The sequence below is a fragment of the Lepisma saccharinum genome, chromosome 24 (assembly GCF_977018435.1).
Source record: "Lepisma saccharinum chromosome 24, izLepSacc3.1, whole genome shotgun sequence".
Classification (NCBI taxonomy): domain Eukaryota; kingdom Metazoa; phylum Arthropoda; class Insecta; order Zygentoma; family Lepismatidae; genus Lepisma; species Lepisma saccharinum.
In genome coordinates, this window is record NC_139252.1 from 28,060,938 (window position 1) to 28,085,783 (window position 24,846).

General features: G+C 37.1%; 1 protein-coding gene across 1 annotated transcript in view; it reads left to right on the forward strand.

The window, feature by feature from the left end:
• Positions 1-3,011: 3,011 nt before the first annotated feature.
• Positions 3,012-24,846, forward strand: part of LOC145978423 (uncharacterized) — a 104,887-nt gene continuing 83,052 nt past the window's right edge. The window contains exon 1 of the mRNA XM_083111057.1: positions 3,012-3,164. The gene's annotated coding sequence lies outside the window, so the exon portion shown is untranslated. The remainder of the gene's footprint in view (positions 3,165-24,846) is intronic.

A 24,846-nucleotide genomic window follows, 5' to 3' on the forward strand; every position in this document is an offset into this window, starting at 1 on the left:
GTCGTATACCAATTGAACATATACGCCGGACTTGATCTGCATCAGCAGTGAACGCCAGACCTGGTTATTGAACGTTGTTTGTTATCAGTCTGTGTATTGCTTCTGTCATGTATGTCTCACTCAAAGTCATAGCCGTTCTTCGTGACGAGACTTCTTTCATTTATACCGATATGTAAGTTTTTGTACTTGTTCTGTTACTGTGTTCCTGAATTATACACTTTTGTTTGTGTTACAAATTCTGTCTTATTCTTAAATCCATTTCCTGGATAATCGAAGAACTGAAAGAACCCGAAACTCAACAATGGCGACGAGGATCTTGGAAACTTCATTTGATACTTACTTCTCGTAATTTTACATATTTCTTGTGATTGTCAAGCTGTCTGTTGGAGGTAAGAATATCTGTACACAATGCAAAAGTTGTCACAATTTTCTGAATTCTGCAGGGAGCAGGAAAGTATTAAACAATACTTCGATAGATTCGAGCATTTCTGCAAAGTTTCAGACATTCCCGATGATAAGACTAAACATGTTCTATTAGCAGCAATAGGGCACAGAACGTATGCTGATTTATACAATCTCATACAACCTAAATCAATATCAGAGCTCAGTCTTATACACATATTTTAAGAATGATACCGATAAAAAGTGAACCCCGGAAAATTATTTAAACGATTCTTATATCCAGACCCCGAACACCCACTTAAGACTGGATAAATTGTTCGAAGAAAACACGTCAACTATTAATGTAGCGAAGAAACACTTAATAAGACATTCATTTATAGCACTGAATGCATAACTATGGTTAAATTATGTTTCTTTTGGTGCTATACGAAAGCAAAAAGGCGAGTAAATACACGCTAGCTTATGGGATCACCATGTTTTCTTCCCTTCTTCCTTGGAGAAACTAATCGCAAAAGTGGCTTCAGTTTTCGCGGCCGATCAGCGTTGCAGCGAGCGTTCCAGATACGTATATATTGTTCAATGGTTGAACCGTGGAAACCGCTGGCCGAGAGAGGCAATGCGTGCCTCAAATTAAGAGACACACACACTTGAAGGATGAAGGGGGTGAGTGCTGCTTTCCCTGGTCCTCTTTTGAAGGCAGTGTCTGCCGCTGTTGAGTATTATTTAGTTCAAGGACTACTCTAAAATTCTACAGAACCCATCTAAAAGTTCTGGTTTCTGATATCAGATCCAGGATTCTAGATTTGATGGTGAAATTCTAAATTCGGAATTTGAATACAATTTTTAATACACACAATTGGAATTCGAAAGTCCATTACAAATTTGAATTTTGTCAAAATCACAAGAAAATGTATTTGAAGTATATCGGCTTTTTACAGAATTCACGTGTGACTGAAAACATAAAAAAATTGCATTTTACGAATACAAAATAAATCCACCACAACGCTTGACTGCCTTTCTTACAAATTTCATTCGAATATGATTTAAGTGCTGTCGTACGTAGGAGGAGTTGATGGGACTACAGCTCCTCCAGAAATTTTGAGATAATGAACATTTTCAAATAGAAGCAGTGAAGAGCACTGGAAAAACGAAAGTAGGAAAATCAAACTTCCCTTCAAATAACTTCCGATCACCATTTTCGTCTTTGAACAGCTTTTAAAACGAAGGTTCAAAATGATTGGTGCTTGCAAAATATTTTATAGTTTAACCCACCCATACCTTGAAAGCAAGTATGTGATTATCATTTTTATTAATCCAGCCCCCTCGGAAAAATCCTGCGTACGCTACTAGCTTTAAGTCAAGTCTATTATTGAAGTTCTCTGAACAATTCTGTATTCCTGAGGGTTGTATTCGGTGAAATGAATGCTTAATATATGTAGCGTATCTTCGATTTTTTTCGAATGGGTTTATAAAAGTTGTTTGAGATTGGACACGTGTATTCGTGTATAACATATGGGCACCCGCAGGGGGGTGCAGGGGGCATTTCCCTCCCCCTGAGATTAATGGAAAGAGTTAATGTAATTCGAATGGTGAAATTGTAGAGATATTTTACAACAGAAAGTGCCTGGGTTCGATACCCGGTGGAGCCACATAGTGGTTCGGATCCCACTTTAAACTGTAGGTCCAGTCCCGATTAACCTTACTGTGCATAAAGTGGACATAAAACATTAACTCAACAACAACAACAACAAAAAGTATTTTTTTCTGTGACTTACAGGCCCTAAGTTACAGCAACAATTGTTATTATTATTATTATTATTTGAAATAGGGTTACATTTAAGCTTAGTCTATTTTACACTGATTATCTAACTATAGAAAGCTTTTGTCCTACATGAATTAATGTTAATCATAGCTACAGTTATGCAAATTATACATAAACAGAATATGGAAATTACAAATGTATGTAATTTTAAAAAATACATATGTGGTACTAATAAAAATGTAATAATAATAATAGTAATAATAACAAGAATAAAAACAATAGCAGTAATAATAGCAATAATAATAATAATAGCTATATTATTATTATTAATAATAATAATAAAAGTTTCTGTGGCTGTCCCCCTGAGAAAAATATTCTGCGGCCGCCCTTGGTATAAAGGTATATATTTTTTAATGTTTAGCCTCCAACCTCACATTTCATCACTGCAGAGAGAATTCCCGAAACAAAATCTTTTGTTTACTTTAACAGAACACTGGCTACAAAGTAAACAGCTGTTTTACCACATGACAGTCACAGCATGTGAACGATAAACATAGCCTTGATAAACAACGAGTGAAGTTCGTTGCCTTATATTCAAGAGATAAGGTCACGCAACAGTTCGTAGCTTAGAGATCAGAGGTAAGGAAATCACACGAACACAGTATTAGATGATATATTTTGCCTTGTGGTGTTGCTAACAAGATTCTTTGGAACGTGGCCATTGTCTGAGCTATGTTTGGATCAACTTTAACTTTGCAAAAGATGTTCTCAATCTATTACATAATATCACGGATCGTTGCACAGTGTTGCCACATTTACTTACGCAAACATCTCGGAGCTGTGGGCAAACATTCTTCTACAATGCCATGATAATCTTGGATCACAGTGTAAGTGGCAAACATCCCGTTCTTTGAAGCAACCTCGCGGTTTTTGACTTCTTAAAAAAAGTAGAAGAAAAGGAATTCTCACTGTTCTGAGATAGATCGTGCAGATTGGTTCGGTAAGTGTAATTTTCCTCTTGTCAGGTTACTTTACATTCTTACTGTCTTCTCATCTTACTAACAGATGTCACCACCGAAAATTGATCTTCAAAAGTTACTTTTTAAAAGTAAATGAGTTAGTTACGGTGAATAAAAAGTCGACATAAAAAGTGACAAATATTGAATTAGATTTAAATTTGTTATTAATCACTGGACTAATGTAATAATGTAGCATATTTAACCTTCCTCAGACCAATATCATCATATTGATTTATGCTTATTTTTATTGATATATATCTCTTTCTGACCGAAAATGTATGATTGACAAATTTAGATCTTGATTGTAATTTTAAATAGATGTTGGTTTTAAGAACTGTACTGAGAATAATGTTTATGCACTGTAACTCACCCACATAAGTCAACTGACCGGACGAAGAAGCAGAAGGATGTTAACTTGCTGACGAAACACTTTTTTGCCAGATACACACGCCAAATATATACGTGCAAACTAGTCCAAACACTAATTAATACCGTGAATTTAAAAAACAGCACTTATCATCACGAAAATAAAGGTAAAGCGTTTCCCTGTGCTTAGCACCACGCCCTGATCATCACGTGCACACAGCAAATATGTATATATGCAAACTATGTAAATTAATCAATAAACAATAGTTCCAACACAAATGTTTTAAGGTTAAGTAAGCAGCACTTTAACACAGCAATTATTGAAAAAGTTAAACTTGCTTTAATTTATTACGTACAACTGAGTATTTATAGGTACATTATGATAGTGAGACTTGTTGATGTTTCCTGTCCGTTAAGTTATTAATTATGGAATGAATTTTAGTAACAACTAAACTGTGACAGTCAGACAATTGCAGATGGTTTCTGTCTTTCGTTTTAATCACAACCATGGCAAAAATGCATTTTAACAAATAAACAAGAAATGTCATTGCTGTACATGTAAATTTGTGGGGGGTCTCTTTTCAAAATCTTTAAAAACGCCAGCATCCATGACGTCACAGGATTACAACATTTAATATATCGCATAAAACGTTAATATTCAGTTTTCTGGCTGAAACGTCCTTTCTTATTCGTTCAGAAAATTGCTTTCACCTCAAGAACACTTCAAATGTTATATGGCATTAGAAAATATGTAAAGAATATTGATGAAAGTAAAACCTAAATCCAGTGTTTACCGCTCTGCATAATCAACCTTTATATTTCAAATTACCAATGAATGAACGGAGATATAAATAAAATATTATCCTACATTTGAAACTTACTCCAAAGAATTATCATCGTTAGTATATAATTGCTATTAAATTGCTGTGTTATGAAAACTTACGGTGCAAGTTACGTGTGCAAGACACTTTTGTAAAAGTTAACGTACAGAAAGTTGAGGAATGAGCTTCAAGATTGGAATTTCATACTAAATAATCTTTCAAAGTTTGTCAATTTCCATGTGTAATTTTAATAAATTTCTGCCCGTTATACAGTATCTCGGAGGCCCAGGTTGAAACCAACACTTGAAACCAAATTTATATAGGCCAAAGCTTATGTAATCACTTGTATTTGTTTATTTCGTTAAAAATGTAAATCAATTTAGCAATATCCACAATTTTTATTGAATGGAGTATTGTTAATTTGAATAGTTCTAATATTATTATAACAATACCGTAAATCAACACTCTTGAGTGTGGTTTACCTCCACGAATAACACCAAATCACGGTTCCTCAACATTACCTTCATGGCACCGGGATCGAACCTCGGGATGCGTTACTCCCGTTGCGTTGGACTTTAATACCTTTATCACTGAACCGGCATGATTAATGAAAAGGGATTACCTGTCTCGTGCAGCAGATCTCATCAAGTAGGTGTTCCTTAGTCTTCCACACACAGGAAGTCTATTTAACTGGAACTCGGTAAGTTCACTCCGAATGACATCTCCCTTCTCTCGAAATCGTTAGAGTCCAAAACTCAGTTTTTCTCCTGAACTTTAAACGACAGACTCACACCCAACTTCGTCCCAAGATCAACCCTTTCTCTTCAGATCCAAAAGTCAACCCTCCTCTCTCTCTCCAAAGCAACAAATGACTCCCTCCCTGAAAGAACACTCCCTTAACCTCTCTCTCGACCTCCAAACATTCGTTCATTCCACTCAATTAACTCCTCCTCCCTTCTCCTCTTTTATCATTCAAAGCTTCCAACAATGTACAATACCTTCTACCTTACTTGACAGTTGACACATTCTTGACTTATCTACCAGCTACAGGAAGACTGAATTACTCAGGAATGCTAAGGATGATACGATACTATTTGATTATTTGATTGAATATCTTTAATTTTTATAGGGTTAGTTATATATATTTCTTCACTCGCCATTTCGAATAACATTTTAATGTGAAACGCGATCAAGATCAGAAATACAGTGTGTCCCACGAACGGCGCAACTGGGAATTAAGAGTGGCGTTACTTTGTAACCGAAACCTGTACATACATAAGTCATACACCAAATGTTAGCCCTGTCCAAGTAGATATTTTTAAACATAGAAACAACAAATGGGGTGCAGTGTTGCCAAATGTAAGTGAAAGTGTAAATTTATTTTTTCACAAAGCATGGAGAATTGCATGTCAAACATTCGTACGGAAATTTGGACGTCAATTTCCACCTTGGGTAGGTGGACTATTTCGCCATCTACAGTTCAGAGAAGAAAACCGATCGTTTTCGCGTATAGCCAATCCTGAAATGCCTCGTAAAGGCGAACCGGTCCAAATGGGTGTTTTAAAAAAAATATGAGGTACAGTGGCAACACGGTTGATGTTTGAAGGAAACAAAAGGTGTGTTTAGTGATGGTCTATGACATGGAAATACTGGAAACAGGAAAAAAAGAAAATGAAAATTATGGTGAAAAAAGTGTTATTTACCTACTCCTGGCAACCATGCAATGCGATAAGAGCGCCCACCGAACGAGAACAAAAGAATCAGTTAGTTGTGTACTCAGAACTGTTTGAGCCGTGCATTTCGCATTGTTCGTAGGGGAAGATTAGAATTGTTCTGTGAAATGAAGTACTCTTTGGAAGAGAGGGTGTTCATTGTGGAACATTATTTTTGTTCAAAATCGTACGCTAGTGTAAAAACTGTGTTTCGCGAGAAATATACGAATAACAGTGTTCCAGAAAATTCGACGATATATCGACTTGTTTCCAGATTTCGTGAAACAGGATCAGTTAATGACAAACCCTACCACAGACAACCACCAGTTTTGACACAAGGTGTGCTGCAGGATGTGGAGCAGAGAATATCACAATCTCCCAGGAAATCTGTTCGTAAACTTGCTGCACAGTCAGGTGTATCAAAAACAACAACTCGCTGAGCGTTAAAACAATTGCACCTACGTGCATATAAGGTACAGGCTGTGCAAGAACTGAAGGAAGCAGACAAAGGTGCACGTGTAAGATACTGCCAGTGGTTTAGAAATTTTATTAGAGACAATGGTGTGAATATTTTGGATAAGGTTTTTTTCACGGATGAAGCATGGTTCCACTTAAATGGATATGTCAACAGTCAAAATTCTCGACACTGGTCAAGTAACAATCCCCATTTGTTACATGAACAATCACTTCATCCACAAAAGATCGGTGTGTGGTGCGCGATTTCGCGGAGAAAAATAATCGGTCCATTCTTTTTCAACACAACAGTTGACGGAATAGTTTATCGTGACTTTATCACACAGTTTATTTCTCTGTTGGAACGTGATGAACGTGATTGTTGGTTTCAACAAGACTCCGCAACATGTCACACGTCTAATGAAACTTTAGACATGTTGGCAGAGTTTTTTGGCGATCACATTATAAGCAAAAACTTATGAGCCAGTCGCTCCCCGGATCTGACGTCTCCAGATTTTTTTTCTGTGGGGTTATTTGAAACAAACAGTTTACATTAATAACCCAAGAACACTTGATGATCTAAAAATAAACATTTGCACAGCCATTAACAATATAAACCAATCAACCTTGCATAAAGTTGCTTCCAACATGATAAAACGTGTTGATGAATGCCTCAGGGAAAATGGTTGTCAATTTCAACATCTTTTGTAAAGCTACACTGCCTGTTACGCGCATTGCATGGTTGCCAGGAGTAGGTAAGTAACACTTTTTTCACCATAATTTTCAATTTCTTTTTTTCCTGTTTCCAGTATTTCCATGTCATAGACCATCACTAAACACACCTTTTGTTGCCTTCAAACATCAACCGTGTTGCCACTGTACCTCATAATTTTTTTAAAACACCCATTTGGACCGGTACGTCTTTACGAGGCATTTCAGGATTGGCTATACGCGAAAACGATCGGTTTTCTTCTCTGAACTATAGATGGCGAAATAGTCCACCTACCCAAGGTGGAAATTGACGTCCAAATTTCCGTACGAATGTTTGACATGCAATTTTCCATGCTTTGTGGAAAAATAAATTTACACTTTCACTTACATTTGGCAACACTGCATGAACAACACTGCACCCCATTTGTTGTTTCTATGTTTAAAACTATCTACTTGGACAGGGCTAACATTTGGTGTATGACTTATGTATGTACAGGTTTCGGTTACAAAGTAACGCCACTCTTAATTCCCAGTTGCGCCGTTCGTGGGACACCCTGTATTTACCAATAACATTGGATTCATGTACAAATGCAAGTTGGAATTTGACAATTATACACAGTAGAATGACAGCACTTCGTTCCTACGCGTCAGCAAAAATTTGATGCTGCTGGTGTTATGTTACATCCGGTAGTAGCGGGCCACGAGCGGTTTTATTGTTGAGTCAGCAGAACGTGTCTGATCACGTTGAAGACATCGGAAGCGGTGGGGGGAGGGGGTCAATGGATTTGTCACGTTGTTTCTTGATGTATGCTAACCTAACACGTGCATATGTTTGTGTGTGTGTGTGTGTGTGTGTGTGTGTGTGTGGAGGAAATGCGATTGATAGATTGAGTTAGTTTTTTTTAAGTCCGTTTTATGCACGGCAAAACTAATCAGAATTGGAGCTACAGTTGAAAAGTGGTGATTCGGACCACTATGTGCCTCCACCGAGTATCGAACCTGGGACCCTTTGATTACAAGGCGACGATGTCAATATTGAATGTTCTCGATTAGCCTGTGTGTAAATAAAGGCAACAAAATGGTTGAGTTCGAAAATCGAGTTGGGTTAGTGGTTAATGTTGTCACCTGGTAATGAAGAGGTCGCGGGTTCGATTCTCTAGGTAGTTAAATTAGGCCAATTGTTTAATCCCGCCATTATAGGTCCCCGATTAGTCCATCTGTGCATAAATAGTGTTTGAATAAAATCAATATGGCGGCCTTGGGTTAGTGGTTATTGTTGTCGCCTGGTAATGAAGAGGTCGCGGGTTCGATTTTCTAGGTAGTTAAATGAGGCCAATTGTTTTGTCCCGCCATTATAGGTCCCGATTAGTCCATCTGTGCATAAATAGTATTTCAATAAAATCAAAATGGCGGCCGCGTTTTGTGTTTAGCGGCGGCGGCGGCGGCGACCGGGGCGCGGCGCGGGGCGGAGCGGCGCGGGGCGGGGCGGCGCGGGGCGGGGCGGCGCGGTGCGGCGCGGCGCGGTGCGGCGCGGGGGGTGTTTTTTATTCCGCGAGATGTTTCAACCAAGTGGTTGAGGGTTCGATTCCCAATGTTGGTGAAAATTGGATATTCAATTGTATTTGTTTAAAAGTTCCGATTAGCTTTTTGTGCACAAAGAGAAAATGAACTAATTGGAAATAGGATGTTTATGCTGTAATGAAAAGGTCCCCGGGTTCGATTCACAATGTCAAATTGGCTGATAATGATGTTGTTTTTAAAATAAAAAAAAAAGAAGTGTGAATAAATTAGAATCTGTTGTTTTGCCGTGTGGGGCCCCAGTAACGATTATCTTAAATGCATAAAGAGTAGGTAAAATAAGCAAGATGGCTGTCACTATTGTTTTGTGATCAAAGAGGAGTCACAGGTTCGATTCAATCAAAGGAGGCAACATTCTATGTTTCAATTCCATGTAAAAGTCTAAAGTTATGTTTCGATTAACCTCAATGCATAAAGAGGAATTAAACAAAAACAAGCAAAATGGCGACAGATGTGATAAAAGAAAAATTGAATTAGTTTTTTTATAGTGACAAGAAAAAATAGCGAATCACTGTTAGAAATAGAATGAAAATAAAGATACTTGCCTTTGCGTGTCCAGCGCTGTGCAGAAAAGCTCTCATGCTTTATCTCCGACAAGTCCACAATACACATTTTTTTTTATTGTATAGTTAATTATTAATGTTATTAACACAGATTCTTACCAGTGTGAAGAAAAGCTCTCATGCTTTATCTCCGACAAGTCCACAATACACACTTTGTCATTATATAGTTAATTATTAATGTTGTTATTAATACCGATTTTTACCAGTGTGAAGAAAAGCTCTCATGCTTTATCTTCGACAAGTCCACAATACACATTTTTTTCATTATATAGTTAATTATTAATGTTGTTATTAACGATTGTTACCAGTAAAAATATAAACCATGAGGATTTTTAAAGGGGAGATAAATGAAAAAAAACCAAGACATATATTTTATCCCTGTTTATTACCAATATTTACAAAATTCAAAAGAGCCGCACACACACACATACATATGTAAAATGTTTATATTGTGTCACCAGTTTATCAGCATGTTATTTAACAAGTTTTTATTCTTCAAGTTTGTTCACTCACCCACATAATGAATTGTGTCACTATCATATCCATTTTCTGCTGCAACCACTGAATTAAAATGTTTCACTATTTTTTCCACAAGCATGTTCTCGCAAAAAAGAAACACTTCTTTGGAAAGTCTTTTTCCGTCGATGTTTTGTATAGACAAAGGCTCAGGTTTTGTACATCCATGTAGATGGGAAAGCACAAACTTCTCCTTATTACATGCATGGACAGGGGAAATATCTGTGCAACCGAAACATTGTTCGCGAAGGTCGAGAATGCAAGATTCCACACAGTTTCCAAAATATGATTTCAGATACGGCGACACTGTTTCACACATAACTTTCGCATGCTCGATGCACACAAATATCTTCATAAAGTTCCGCCACGAACTTTCTGCGATGAACATATCTCCAGGGAACCGTAAGCTGGTTTTTTCCTTATAATGATCTGACGACGATTGTACAGTGTGGTTATCAGCAATTCATGTTGCTCACTTAGTGGGTAGGAAACACGAGGCTGCTCACCTGGAATAGCGATGTAATTGTCGATTACTGGAAACAATTCCTGAAGAGCGTGCCACTCCTGCAACTGTAGTTCAACACCGGCCGCCCCGCTTCTGTGTAGCCTGACCACAGGTTGGAAATCCAGATGAGAGGAAAGTCCGATTGAGATAACCTTTGTTTTCGAAGCATTCAAATAGTAGACGTGATCAAATAATATCGACTGGCGTATAAGACTAGTTACTTGTTTTTGTTCTTCAGGTAAATGCTGATCGCTCTCTTTCTGAAGAACCCCCTTGAAATTAGTGTACGGTTGAAATCTTTTTTTCAGCGGCATCGAAATAGAGGATTCCATGACTAAGAACTGCGAGATACTGCATGTCGCAGCGTGCAGATATACATTTGAAGAAATGCGTGGGTGTGTTTTTGAGACGCATGCGCGCGTAGCAAACCAAGCATGTGCTGGACAAAAAAGGTGGAGGGGGCGGGGCGTTACAAAGATCAATGGTGAGAGAAAAATCAGCAGAATATCATAAACGTCATATTGAGGAAATATTGGATAACAAATATTAATTAATTTAATTAAAGCATCAACCGCATTGTCGATCTGAAATTATGTTTATAGACAGGGGGCAAAATGGAAAATATCGACGATGTTCTAGTATTGGATTGTTTCTGTATTTCCATCGGTATAATCCTCCACCACATTTGAAGCATACTGTTTTATCCTCTTTTTGAATGTAAAATAATCCTGCTTCGGACAGAGCTTCTACAAACGGAATTCTTTTGATTGCCAGTTTCTGAAAGAGGACAATCTAGCATTGAAAGATCCCATCTCTGGATATTGCGTCATTGTTCTGTAAAGACACAAAACAAGATAAAGATTATAAGTAAGCTGTTGTAAACTGTAACGCTACAAAATTATTAATATACTATTAGGACTATATGTAACTTGTATAAAATTTCAAACAGTATTTACTGTCAATATTTTCTAGTATACGTACCGAGTATTATAAATTTAATTTACGAGTCAGCAAATAAGTTGTTATAATATTGTCGTTTTCTATCGGTACTGGGAATAAAATTTGAAATTTATGCATGGGTTTATGGAATAAATACAGAAAACAGTAATGCCCACAGTACACAGACCCGTAACTTTGTATCTGATGAGTGTTGTACGTATAGAATTTAGAGTTACTTTCCAAAAATCGCAAATGGTTATGCACATGTGGAGGTTTTCCGTAACTATCAAAAAATTCCCCCCGGGAGTTACTGTCTATGTAAATTGCTACCCAGTGCTTCCCGGGGCTATCTTTGGGGTCTGTATTTACAATCAACGCTGCTGGTAGTTCCACATGTACAGGTAATTCATTAGCTGCGAAAACCCCAACATGATGATTGTCAAAGGCTCTATTTGATATTAACCCGTGAAGCAAATTTAAAGTCGACAGCATTGCTGGACACTAAATAGTAATATTGTGCAACTCACCTTTTTATACTTCAAAGTAGACGGTACACGTCACAGTAGATTCCAGAACCAATTTGATCTGGGCCACCAAGCTGTTTATCGTTGTTGAAACAATGGAGAGCTATCTAACACAACGCTGATGCTCGGAATATGTAGGCGGGGTTTACAAACGCGCATGCGTACAATGCTATCTGGCATTTGTTGTGCTGTTGTAAAATGAATTTTGTACTATAAGAAAATTGTCTGTATGTGTGTGTGTGTGTGTGTATATATATATATATATATATATATATATATATACACACAGACACACACGCATATTTATTTATTGATGAAGTGTGTATATATATATATATATATATATAATACAATACAATATAATATATATATATGTAATTTGAAGATACAGCATATCAGTAAAATCTAACAACTAGAAAAATATTCATAACATTCGACTTTTATATTATATGTAATTTAAAACATTCTTCACAGTTTGAGAAATGGAGTGCTTGTGGAAACACCCGTTCTCTGCAATATTGGCTGGTCCATCAGGATGTGGAAAGACATATTTTGTGAAGCATTTTCTCCAGTGTTTACCCCAAATGGTAAATGTAAAGTTCAACAATATTTTGGTGTGCTACGGGGAATGGCAATCTGCATACAATGATTTCCCTGGTTTTGTATAATTTCGGGAAGGAATGCCTAATATTGACCAATTTGTGCCAAATTCTGGACCTCATCTTATTATTATCGATGATCAGATGAGGGAATGCGATCAAAGAGTCACAGATTTATTTACAAAAGGGTGTCATCATCGTGATATTAGTATTTTCTTTATCACTCAAAATCTATTCCATGAGGGAAAAGGGAATAGGGATATATCTTTAAATAGTCATTATATTGTATGCTTCAAAAATCCAAGAGACAGAGCCCAAATTAATTATTTATCTAGACAAGTATACCCGGAGAATCCAAATTTTATAAAAGATGCATATTACAATGCCACCGCTGAACCCCATGGATATTTGCTGTTTGATCTGAAGCAGAACACTCCGGAAGAAGTACGTTTTCGGTCGCGGATATTTCCCGACGATGATATCAATTATGTATATATTCCTACAAAAAAAGCAAGCATAATCACTAGTCGTTTATTCTGTCATCATGGCTCCAAGAGTGAAACACGCTAAAGTGCTCCAAGTTTTGTCGGATGCTAAACCAGCTCTTCGCACAGCGATATAACAAGCTGCTGATTCTTCCTTAGTTAATTCAATCTGTGAGTGTTGTTACAATGTTCTAAAAGGGAATGTTCCTCTTTCAACACCTCAGAAAACAAGATTGAGCCGGTACAAGAAGGTGATACGTAATCTCTCTGCCAAAGGACACTCTACAAAGCAGAAGAAACAGATACTAGTGCAACACGGAGGATTTCTACCTGCGTTATTAGCCCCTTTAATAGGAGGTGTGTTATCAAGTTTATTTAAGTGAAAAAAAATCTGAACATGGAGCATGCCAAAAAAATTGTTATAATACCTCAAGAATTTATGGATAACATGAGACATCCTGTTATGTCTGCACCGTCTACATCCTTATCGCAATTGGATCAGGATATGCAAGTAATTTTGAATCTCAAAGGTCTTTCGGATGATGAAAAATGGAATCGTTACAGTATTGTGCTAAAAAAATTTCTGTCTATTAATCGAAAACAAAAATAACCTGTGTCGCTACCGATTACAGAATCTACTGAGAAGTTGACTGATATGAAAGAAGAAATTCTAGCTGCTACACCTAGCATGTATCGTAGAAAAGCCGAACTGTTGTATGAACGTCTTTTACATAATAGTAATATTGATTGGGATAAATATGGGGCAGTTTTTATTAACAATAATAAAATTGAAGGCTCAAATATTATCGATCTAGTATCGGATATAATTCGACCACGAAAAACAAGCAATCCTGTTGGGTGGCAACTATTCAATAGAGCTCTGGCGTTATCTAATATTCCTCAAGAATATATTGGAAACCCCCGGAGACAGGAGTTTATTCAACAGATTGTTTTTGGCAACCCCGGACGCCATGTTCCGCTGTCCGGAGCTAACCAAGAAGAGGCACAAGAATTAACAGAAGCAGAAGAAGAAGAAGAAGAAAAGGAACCAATTTCTTTTGTATCATCATTTCCAGGACACAAACGTAAACGTACTGTTCCAGTTTGGTCAAGATACAAACCATGAGCGAAAAAATATTAGAGAATATCTGGTACAATCCATCTCATCCACCATCCTATTCTACAGCTTCAACACTATGGAAAGCTGTAAAAAAAATCCATACCATTGTCAACAATCAAACATAGGTTGATAAAGCAAACTGCATACACTTTGCATAGACCTGTAAAGCGTTGATTTCCGAGAAACTTTTATTTTATGCATAATATCGATGACCAATGGCAGGCTGACTTGAATGACATGCAGAGTTTGCGGAATCACAACAAAGGGTACAGATATATACTCACAGTTATCGATATTTTTAGCAGGCATGCTTGGGCTGTCCCTGTAAAAAATAAAACTGGTGTATGTATAAAAAAGGCTTTCCAGCAAATTTTCAAACAAAGCTAAAGAAAACCTTTGAAATTACAAACTGACAAAGGCCGTGAGTTTACCAACAGTATTGTGCAGGAATATCTCAAAAAACAAAATGTAATTTATTTTACAACAAAGAATCCTGATATTAAAGCTAGTATTGTTGAAAGATTCAACAGAACTTTAAAGGAACGCATGTGGAAGTATTTTACTAAGCAAAGAACCAGCTGTTATGTTAATGTACTCCCAAAGCTTTTGAAAGCTTATAATCATAAAATTCACTCGAGTATTAAAATGGCACCAGCAGATGTTACTCCTGAGAAGGTTTTGAAAGTATGGCACAATATGTATGACAAAAAACTCAAATCTGATTCATCTCCACTATTGTCATTGAAGATGCCATTCAAAATAGGAGATACAGTGAGAATAACAAAAACCAAAAAACGCTTTGACAAAGGTTACATGGAAAATTGGACAAGAGAAATATTTGTGGTGGAACGTATTTTGAAAAGAAATCCTCAAGTGTATGAATTAAAAGATCTACAAGGACATAAAATCGATGGAACATTTTATACGGAAGAGTTGCAATTGGTCCGCTTACCGGATATGCATGAAATTGATAAAATCCTTGCGACCAAAGGTAAAGGAGCCAGTAAAAAGTTGTTAGTTCATTGGAAAGGTTACTCCAGATTATTTGAGAGTTGGATTAGCGCATCGTTTTTGGAGTCAAAAAAAGAGAGAGAGAGGCATACATTTTTGTAGGTATTCTCATCAGTGGTACAAATAACCTTCATAACACATCATGAGAAAAGCAAACGCTTTCTACCTTACTTTGCCTAGTAACAGTTCCATGAAATATTTCCCAAGTAATACTCTAACTAATTACACCACAAAGCTTCAGAACCGTGTGGAGTTGGACACCAACAAATGGGAGATGGCATTGGTAGAAGTGCATTATCCCTATTCAATACTAAACATTACAAGATTTAACAACTATATTCAATATAAATCTATGGATGATGTCAAATGGAACGAACTTCGAATATCCGAAGGCTATTACGCATCTATAAACAGCATTGTTGCAGAAATCAATAAATATTCTGAAACATTAAATTTTAGTCTCCGAAATCATCCTGCGTACAAACATGTGACTGTTGATATATCTACCAAGCAGAGAAACATAAATGTACGATTGTCACCTCAACTGGCACGGATATTAGGTTTTAAACCGACCGATGATCTATCAGAAGTAAAAATTGGACGCTCGCCTCCAAATGTTGTGAGAGAAATTCCTTCCCAGATGTATATTTACACAGATATTGCGGAATCACATATGGTGGGAGATGCTGTCGCCCCTCTATTACGTATTATAAACATTAATCCTATGGAACATACTTTTGGAAGTGATGGTGTGCAAATTTTCGATTCACCACATTACATCCCAGTGCAGAAACATAATTTCGAACAAATAGAAATTGACTTAAGGGACAGCACTGGTGCACACATCCCATTCTCCTTCGGACTAGTGTGTTTGAAACTTCATTTTAGACGTTGTGGTGAAAAGCTCTGATTATGAATGACCCATATTTTCAATACTACCATCAACAAGCTGGATCTGGTGTGGGTAACATATATTACGGTGCTGCCTATCAAAAAGGACATGGCATTGGAAGTTTTCTTGGAGGACTTTTTCGGTCAGCTTTGCCTCTTATCAAAAAAGGAGCGAAAGCTGTAGGGAAAGAAATGTTAAAAACAGGGGTAAATGTGTTAGGTGATGTTGTAGACAAAACACCCCTAAAACAGTCACTACAATCCAGAATTTCGGATGCCAGATCAAATCTTAAAAGAAAAGCTGAAACAAAGCTAAAGGAAATGATTGGTTCAGGTTATCAGGGGCATAAACATTTCAAAAGGAATCACTCTGCTTCGGGACAGCGAACTGGAAGAATCGCTCAGAGAAAGAAGAGATCCAGTGCCAATACAAACACCAAGAAAACAACCAAACGCAACCGTAAGAAAATTCAAATAACATCAGATATTTTTGATTAGATATGGCGCTAATTAGGGAGAAATCATGTGAGTGTTTTAAAAGTGAACTGGATATTTTCTCGGTAAAACCTACTCAGACAAGCATCTTAGAACACCACACCATCGGATACAAACCTGTTAGTTCTCTGGCAGATAATGCCCCCACCGAGTTTGTAATACCTGGACATGGTGATGATTATATGGATTTAGCACACACAATGTTGAATATAGATGCCAGGATTGTAAAAGCGAATGGTCAGTTATTGCTACCCACAGATAAAACAATTGGACCTGTCAATGATTTTCTCAATGCAATGTTCAGCGAAGTACAAATCTACTTAAATAACAAACTCATCTCGTTTCCATCTCACATGCACCCATACAGGTCTTATTTTGAAAAAGCACTGAACTATGACATATCTGCAAAATCATCTCATCTCCAAAGTGCATTGTGGTACAAAGATACAGCAGGCGCTTTTGATAACGTTTCGGAAGACAACAAAGGCTTTACAAAACGTAACCAACTAACAAAACAGAGTAAAACATTTGATATGTTTGGTTACTTGCATTCTGATATTTTCAATCAAGAGAAATTTTTGATCAATGGAGTGGAAATGCGAATAAAACTGATTCCTTCGAAAAACACTTTCTGCTTGATGGGATTAGATGACAGTGAAGGCAAAGTGGAAATTCTGGATGCTACACTATATGTGAGAAAAGTATCGGTCAGTTCATCCATCAAACTTAGTCACAATCGCATATTGCAAAAACATACAGCAAAATACCCTCTAACAAGAGTACAACTTAAAGCTGTAACTATTCCAAAAGATATTGTTTCAAAAACAATTGACAATGTGATACTTGGACGTCTTCCGAAACGATTAGTTGTGGGGTTTGTTACCAACGATGCATTCAACGGCACTCTGTCTACAAACCCATTCAATTTTCAACATTTCAATTACAACTTCTTTACTCTATATGTTGATGGAGTCCAAATTCCCGGCAAACCACTTCAACCAGACTTTGAAAACAACAAGTACATAACAGCATATCACACATTATTCTCTGGAACAGGGATACACTATATGGATGAAGGAAACAATATATCGCGTGAGGAATACCCCCAGGGATACGCATTACTTGTTTTCGATATAACACCAGACGCAGCTGCAAGTGCCATATCCCACTGCAGTCTTCAACGGCAAGGGGCTGTTAGCTTGGAAGTCCACTTCAAATCGGCTTTGGAATCTACTGTGACTTGTGTTATCTACTCTGAATTTGACGCTCTCATGGAAATTAATAATCAAAGAGATATTCATCTGGATTAATTGTATAACAAGGTGAGTTGCACAATATTACTATTTAGTGTCCAGCAATGCTGTCGACTTTAAATTTGCTTCACGGGTTAATATCAAATAGAGCCTTTGACAATCATCATGTTGGGGTTTTCGCAGCTAATGAATTACCTGTACATGTGGAACTACCAGCAGCGTTGATTGTAAATACAGACCCCAAAGATAGCCCCGGGAAGCACTGGGTAGCAATTTACATAGACAGTAACTCCCGGGGGGAATTTTTTGATAGTTACGGAAAACCTCCACATGTGCATAACCATTTGCGATTTTTGGAAAGTAACTCTAAATTCTATACGTACAACACTCATCAGATACAAAGTTACGGGTCTGTGTACTGTGGGCATTACTGTTTTCTGTATTTATTCCATAAACCCATGCATAAATTTCAAATTTTATTCCCAGTACCGATAGAAAATGACAATATTATAACAACTTATTTGCTGACTCGTAAATTAAATTTATAATACTCGGTACGTATACTAGAAAATATTGACAGTAAATACTGTTTGAAATTTTATACAAGTTACATATAGTCCTAATAGTATATTAATAATTTTGTAGCGTTACAGTTTACAACAGCTTACTTATAATCTTTATCTTGTTTTGTGTCTTTACAGAACAATGACGCAATATCCAGAGATGGGATCTTTCAATGCTAGATTGTCCTCTTTCAGAAACTGGCAATCAAAAGAATTCCCGTTTGTAGAAGCTCTGTCCGAAGCAGGATTATTTTACATTCAAAAAGAGGATAAAACAGTATGCTTCAAATGTGGTGAAGGATTATACCGATGGAAATACAGAAACAATCCAATACTAGAACATCGTCGATATTTTCCATTTTGCCCCCTGTCTATAAACATAATTTCAGATCGACAATGCGGTTGATGCTTTAATTAAATTAATTAATATTTGTTATCCAATATTTCCTCAATATGACGTTTATGATATTCTGCTGATTTTTCTCTCACCATTGATCTTTGTAACGCCCCGCCCCCTCCACCTTTTTTGTCCAGCACATGCTTGGTTTGCTACGCGCGCATGCGTCTCAAAAACACACCCACGCATTTCTTCAAATGTATATCTGCACGCTGCGACATGCAGTATCTCGCAGTTCTTAGTCATGGAATCCTCTATTTCGATGCCGCTGAAAAAAAGATTTCAACCGTACACTAATTTCAAGGGGGTTCTTCAGAAAGAGAGCGATCAGCATTTACCTGAAGAACAAAAACAAGTAACTAGTCTTATACGCCAGTCGATATTATTTGATCACGTCTACTATTTGAATGCTTCGAAAACAAAGGTTATCTCAATCGGACTTTCCTCTCATCTGGATTTCCAACCTGTGGTCAGGCTACACAGAAGCGGGGCGGCCGGTGTTGAACTACAGTTGCAGGAGTGGCACGCTCTTCAGGAATTGTTTCCAGTAATCGACAATTACATCGCTATTCCAGGTGAGCAGCCTCGTGTTTCCTACCCACTAAGTGAGCAACATGAATTGCTGATAACCACACTGTACAATCGTCGTCAGATCATTATAAGGAAAAAACCAGCTTACGGTTCCCTGGAGATAGTGTTCATCGCAGAAAGTTCGTGGCGGAACTTTATGAAGATATTTGTGTGCATCGAGCATGCGAAAGTTATGTGTGAAACAGTGTCGCCGTATCTGAAATCATATTTTGGAAACTGTGTGGAATCTTGCATTCTCGACCTTCGCGAACAATGTTTCGGTTGCACAGATATTTCCCCTGTCCATGCATGTAATAAGGAGAAGTTTGTGCTTTCCCATCTACATGGATGTACAAAACCTGAGCCTTTGTCTATACAAAACATCGACGGAAAAAGACTTTCCAAAGAAGTGTTTCTTTTTTGCGAGAACATGCTTGTGGAAAAAATAGTGAAACATTTTAATTCAGTGGTTGCAGCAGAAAATGGATATGATAGTGACACAATTCATTATGTGGGTGAGTGAACAAACTTGAAGAATAAAAACTTGTTAAATAACATGCTGATAAACTGGTGACACAATATAAACATTTTACATATGTATGTGTGTGTGTGCGGCTCTTTTGAATTTTGTAAATATTGGTAATAAACAGGGATAAAATATATGTCTTGGTTTTTTTTTCATTTATCTCCCCTTTAAAAATCCTCATGGTTTATATTTTTACTGGTAACAATCGTTAATAACAACATTAATAATTAACTATATAATGAAAAAAATGTGTATTGTGGACTTGTCGAAGATAAAGCATGAGAGCTTTTCTTCACACTGGTAAAAATCGGTGTTAATAACAACATTAATAATTAACTATATAATAACAAAGTGTGTATTGTGGACTTGTCGGAGATAAAGCATGAGAGCTTTTCTTCACACTGGTAAGAATCTGTGTTAATAACATTAATAATTAACTATACAATAAAAAAAAATGTGTATTGTGGACTTGTCGGAGATAAAGCATGAGAGCTTTTCTGCACAGCGCTGGACACGCAAAGGCAAGTATCTTTATTTTCATTCTATTTCTAACAGTGATTCGCTATTTTTTCTTGTCACTATAAAAAAACTAATTCAATTTTTCTTTTATCACATCTGTCGCCATTTTGCTTGTTTTTGTTTAATTCCTCTTTATGCATTGAGGTTAATCGAAACATAACTTTAGACTTTTACATGGAAATGAAACATAGAATGTTGCCTCCTTTGATTGAATCGAACCTGTGACTCCTCTTTGATCACAAAACAATAGTGACGGCCATCTTGCTTATTTTACCTACTCTTTATGCATTTAAGATAATCGTTACTGGGGCCCCACACGGCAAAACAACAGATTCTAATTTATTCACACTTCTTTTTTTTTATTTTAAAAACAACATCATTATCAGCCAATTTGACATTGTGAATCGAACCCGGGGACCTTTTCATTACAGCATAAACATCCTATTTCCAATTAGTTCATTTTCTCTTTGTGCACAAAAAGCTAATCGGAACTTTTAAACAAATACAATTGAATATCCAATTTTCACCAACATTGGGAATCGAACCCTCAACCACTTGGTTGAAACATCTCGCGGAATAAAAAACACCCCCCGCGCCGCACCGCGCCGCACCGCGCCGCCCCGCCCCGCGCCGCTCCGCCCCGCGCCGCGCCCCGGTCGCCGCCGCCGCCGCCGCTAAACACAAAACGCGGCCGCCATTTTGATTTTATTGAAATACTATTTATGCACAGATGGACTAATCGGGACCTATAATGGCGGGACAAAACAATTGGCCTCATTTAACTACCTAGAAAATCGAACCCGCGACCTCTTCATTACCAGGCGACAACATTAACCACTAACCCAAGGCCGCCATATTGATTTTATTCAAACACTATTTATGCACAGATGGACTAATCGGAACCTATAATGGCGGGACTAAACAATTGGCCTAATTTAACTACCTAGAGAATCGAACCCGCGACCTCTTCATTGCCAGGTGACAACATTAACCACTAACCCAACTCGATTTTCGAACTCAACCATTTTGTTGCCTTTATTTACACACAGGCTAATCGAGACCATTCAATATTGACATCGTCGCCTTGTAATCAAAGGGTCCCAGGTTCGATACTCGGTGGAGGCACATAGTGGTCCGAATCACCACTTTTCAACTGTAGCTCCAATCCTGATTAGTTTTGCCGTGCATAAAACGGACTTAAAAAAAACTAACTCAATCTATCAATCAATCAATATTGACTCTACCAGGAATCGAACCCTCGACGCCTCTTGTTTTACAGAGCAATAACCTTAGCCGCTAAGCTTTCGGGGTAAAGCACCTTCGGCGCCATCTTTAAATCATTTCTTCATGTGTTTGCATCATACGCAATGGTTGCGCGCGCATTTCCTCCAAAGACACACACACACACACACACAAACATACGCACGTGTTAGGTTAGCATACATCAAGAAACAACGTGACAAATCCATTGACCCCCCCTCCCCCATCGCTTCCGATGTCTTCAAGGTGATCAGACACGTTCTGCTGACTCAACAATAAAATCGCTCGTACACCGCTACAACCGGATGTAACATAACACCAGTGGCATCGAATTTTTGCTGACGCGTAGGAATGAAATGCTGCCATTCTACTTACACCGCTACTAATACTGCTAAGAGTCTACTGTATGTAATTAATAATATTGTAATCCTCCCTTTCACGCACTCCACGAGTAACAAAAAAAACTACCGTCAGATGGAACTGAAATATAAAAACAGAAATTATATCTATAGACGAAGAGTGTAGACAATACATAAATGCAAAAGCAGGAGCTAGAAAAACATATTCAAAAGGAGTAAACAATATTACCAAAAGGTTTCTCTCGTGATAGAACTCATCCAAAAACAATAAACATAGTGAAAACTTGATAAACAATATCATCGAAAGGCCTTTGTATAGAACGCATAGGCTACAATATCCAATTTCGCCTTACATTTTATTCAAAAAAGCATTGTTGATATCGCTGCGATTAACACCCAGTATATCGTTTTACAAAGATACAATTACAACAAGATGCTGTTAACATATTAACATTTGCTTGAGAAAATATTAAACAAAAACTTAATATGAAACATGCTAATTCCGATTGGAAACATTTTTTTAATATTTTGCTCAACTCTTAATTCGCTTTAATATATTTCTTGTACAAGTTGAAGTCCACATTGTGAAGACCGCACAAAGTTCTCTCTTAATTTCAAAGAACAATTAAATAACAAATATTTTATTGAATCTTATTTGTTTACAGAAACATTTTTATGCCCTTCCTGTCTTCAAGATATTTACAACGAGATGCCTCGCAAATCATTTCATTCATACTGCTAATCATCGACTTCCACATTCTTTGGACCACAAGCTGACATAAACAAACGTCCATTTGAAGTTTCTGTCCGTGAACTCAAAGTTGATTCTCTGATCTCCAAGCTTCTTAAACAAACGTTGATTGTCTGGCTCATAAGCTATTTAAACAAACGTTGATTGTCTGGTCTCCAAGTTATTTAAACAAACGTTGATTCCCTCTTGCCAACAGGCTATTTAAACAAATGCTGATTCTCTCTGGTTTCCAAGCTAATTAAACAAACGTTGATTGTCTGCCTCATAAGCTATTTAAACAAACGTTGATTGTCTAGCCTCCAAGCTATTTAAACAAACGTTGATTCTCTCTATGGCCTCTAAGCTACTTAGACAAACGTTGATTTTCTCTGACCTCCAAGCTATTTGAACAATCGTTAATTGTCTGGCTCATAAACTATTTAAACAAACGTTGACTGTCTGGCCTTCAATCTATTTAAACAAACGTTGATTTTCTCTCTGGCCTCCAAGTTATTTAAACACGTTGATTTTCTGGCCTCCAAGCTATTTTAACAAACGTTGATTCTCTCTGGTCTCCAAGCTATTTAAACAAACGTTGATTGTCTGGCATTCAAGCTTTTTTTTTTCTCTCCGTGAAATCAAAGTTGATTCTCTCTGGCCTCCAAGCTATTTAAACACACGTTGATTCCCTCTTGCTTTCCGGCTATTTAAAGAAACTCTGATTCTCTCTGGTTTTCAAGCTAATTAAACAAATGTTGATTGTCTGGCTAATAAGCTATTTAAACAAACGTTGATTGTCTGGTCTCCAAGCTATTTAAACAAAACGTTGATTCCCTCTTGCCAACAGGCTATTTAAACATATTTAAACAAATGCTGATTCTCTCTGGTCTCCAAGCTAATTAAACAAACGTTGATTGTCTGCCTCATAAGCTATTTAAACGAACATTGATTGTCTGGCCTCTAAGCTATTTAAACGAACGTTGATTCTCTCTGGTCTCCAATCTATTTAAACAAACCTGATTGTCTGGCCTCTAAGCTATTTAAAAAAAAACGTTAATTCTCTTTGGCCTCCAAGCTATTTAAACCAACGTTGATTCCCTCTTGCCTTCAGGCTATTTAAACAAACGCTTATTGTCTGGCTCATAAGCTATTTAAACAAACGTTGATTCCTCTGACCCCCAAGCTATTTAAACAAATGTTGATTCTCTCTGTATCCAAGTTATTTAAACAAACGTTTGGTTTTCTGGCCTTTAAGTTATTTAAACAAATGTTGATTCCTCTGGCCTCCAAGCTATTTAAACAGACGTTGATTCTCTCTGGCCTCCAAGCTATTTAAACAAACGTTAATTCCTCTGGCCTCCAAGTTATTTAAACAAACGTTGATTCTCTCTCTAGCCTCCAAGCCATTTAAACAAACGTTGATTCCTCTGGTCTCCAAGCTATTTAAATAAACGTTGATTGTCATTCTTCCAAGCTATTTTTATACAAACGTTGATTGTCTGACTCATAAGCTATTTAAACAAACGTTGATTGTCTGGCCTTCAAGCTATTTAAACAAATGTTGATATTCTCTCTACCCTCCAAGCTCTTTAGACAAACGATGATTTTCTGGCCTCCAAGCTATTTAAACAAACGTTGATTCCTGTGGCCTTTAAGTTACTTTTATGCAAACCTTGATTGTCTGGCTAACGTTGATTGTCTCCTCTCCAAGCTATTTAAACAAACGTTGATTTTCTCTGGCTTCCAAGCTATTTAAACAAACGTTGATTGTCTGACCTCCAAGTTATTTAAACAAACGTTGATTGTCTGGCCTCCAAGCTATTTAAACAAACGTTGATTGTCTGACCTCCAAGCTATTTAAACAAACGTTGATTCTCTCTGTGGCCTCCAAGCTATTTAGACAAACGTTGATTTTCTCTGGCGTCCAAGCTATTTGAACAATCGTTAATTGTCTGGCACATAACCTATTTAAACAAACGTTGATTGTCTGGCCTTCAATCTATTTAAACAAACGTTGATTTTCTCTCTGTCCTCCAAGTTATTTAAACAAACGTTGATTTTCTGGCCTCCAAGCTATTAACAAATAACAAAATTACAGACAAAACATTGGGCATGACTAACAACTATAGTGTGATTGATTTTATGCGTATTGTAGGCTATATTTCGCCAAGAATATTGCCTGCTGCTCGTTTTTATA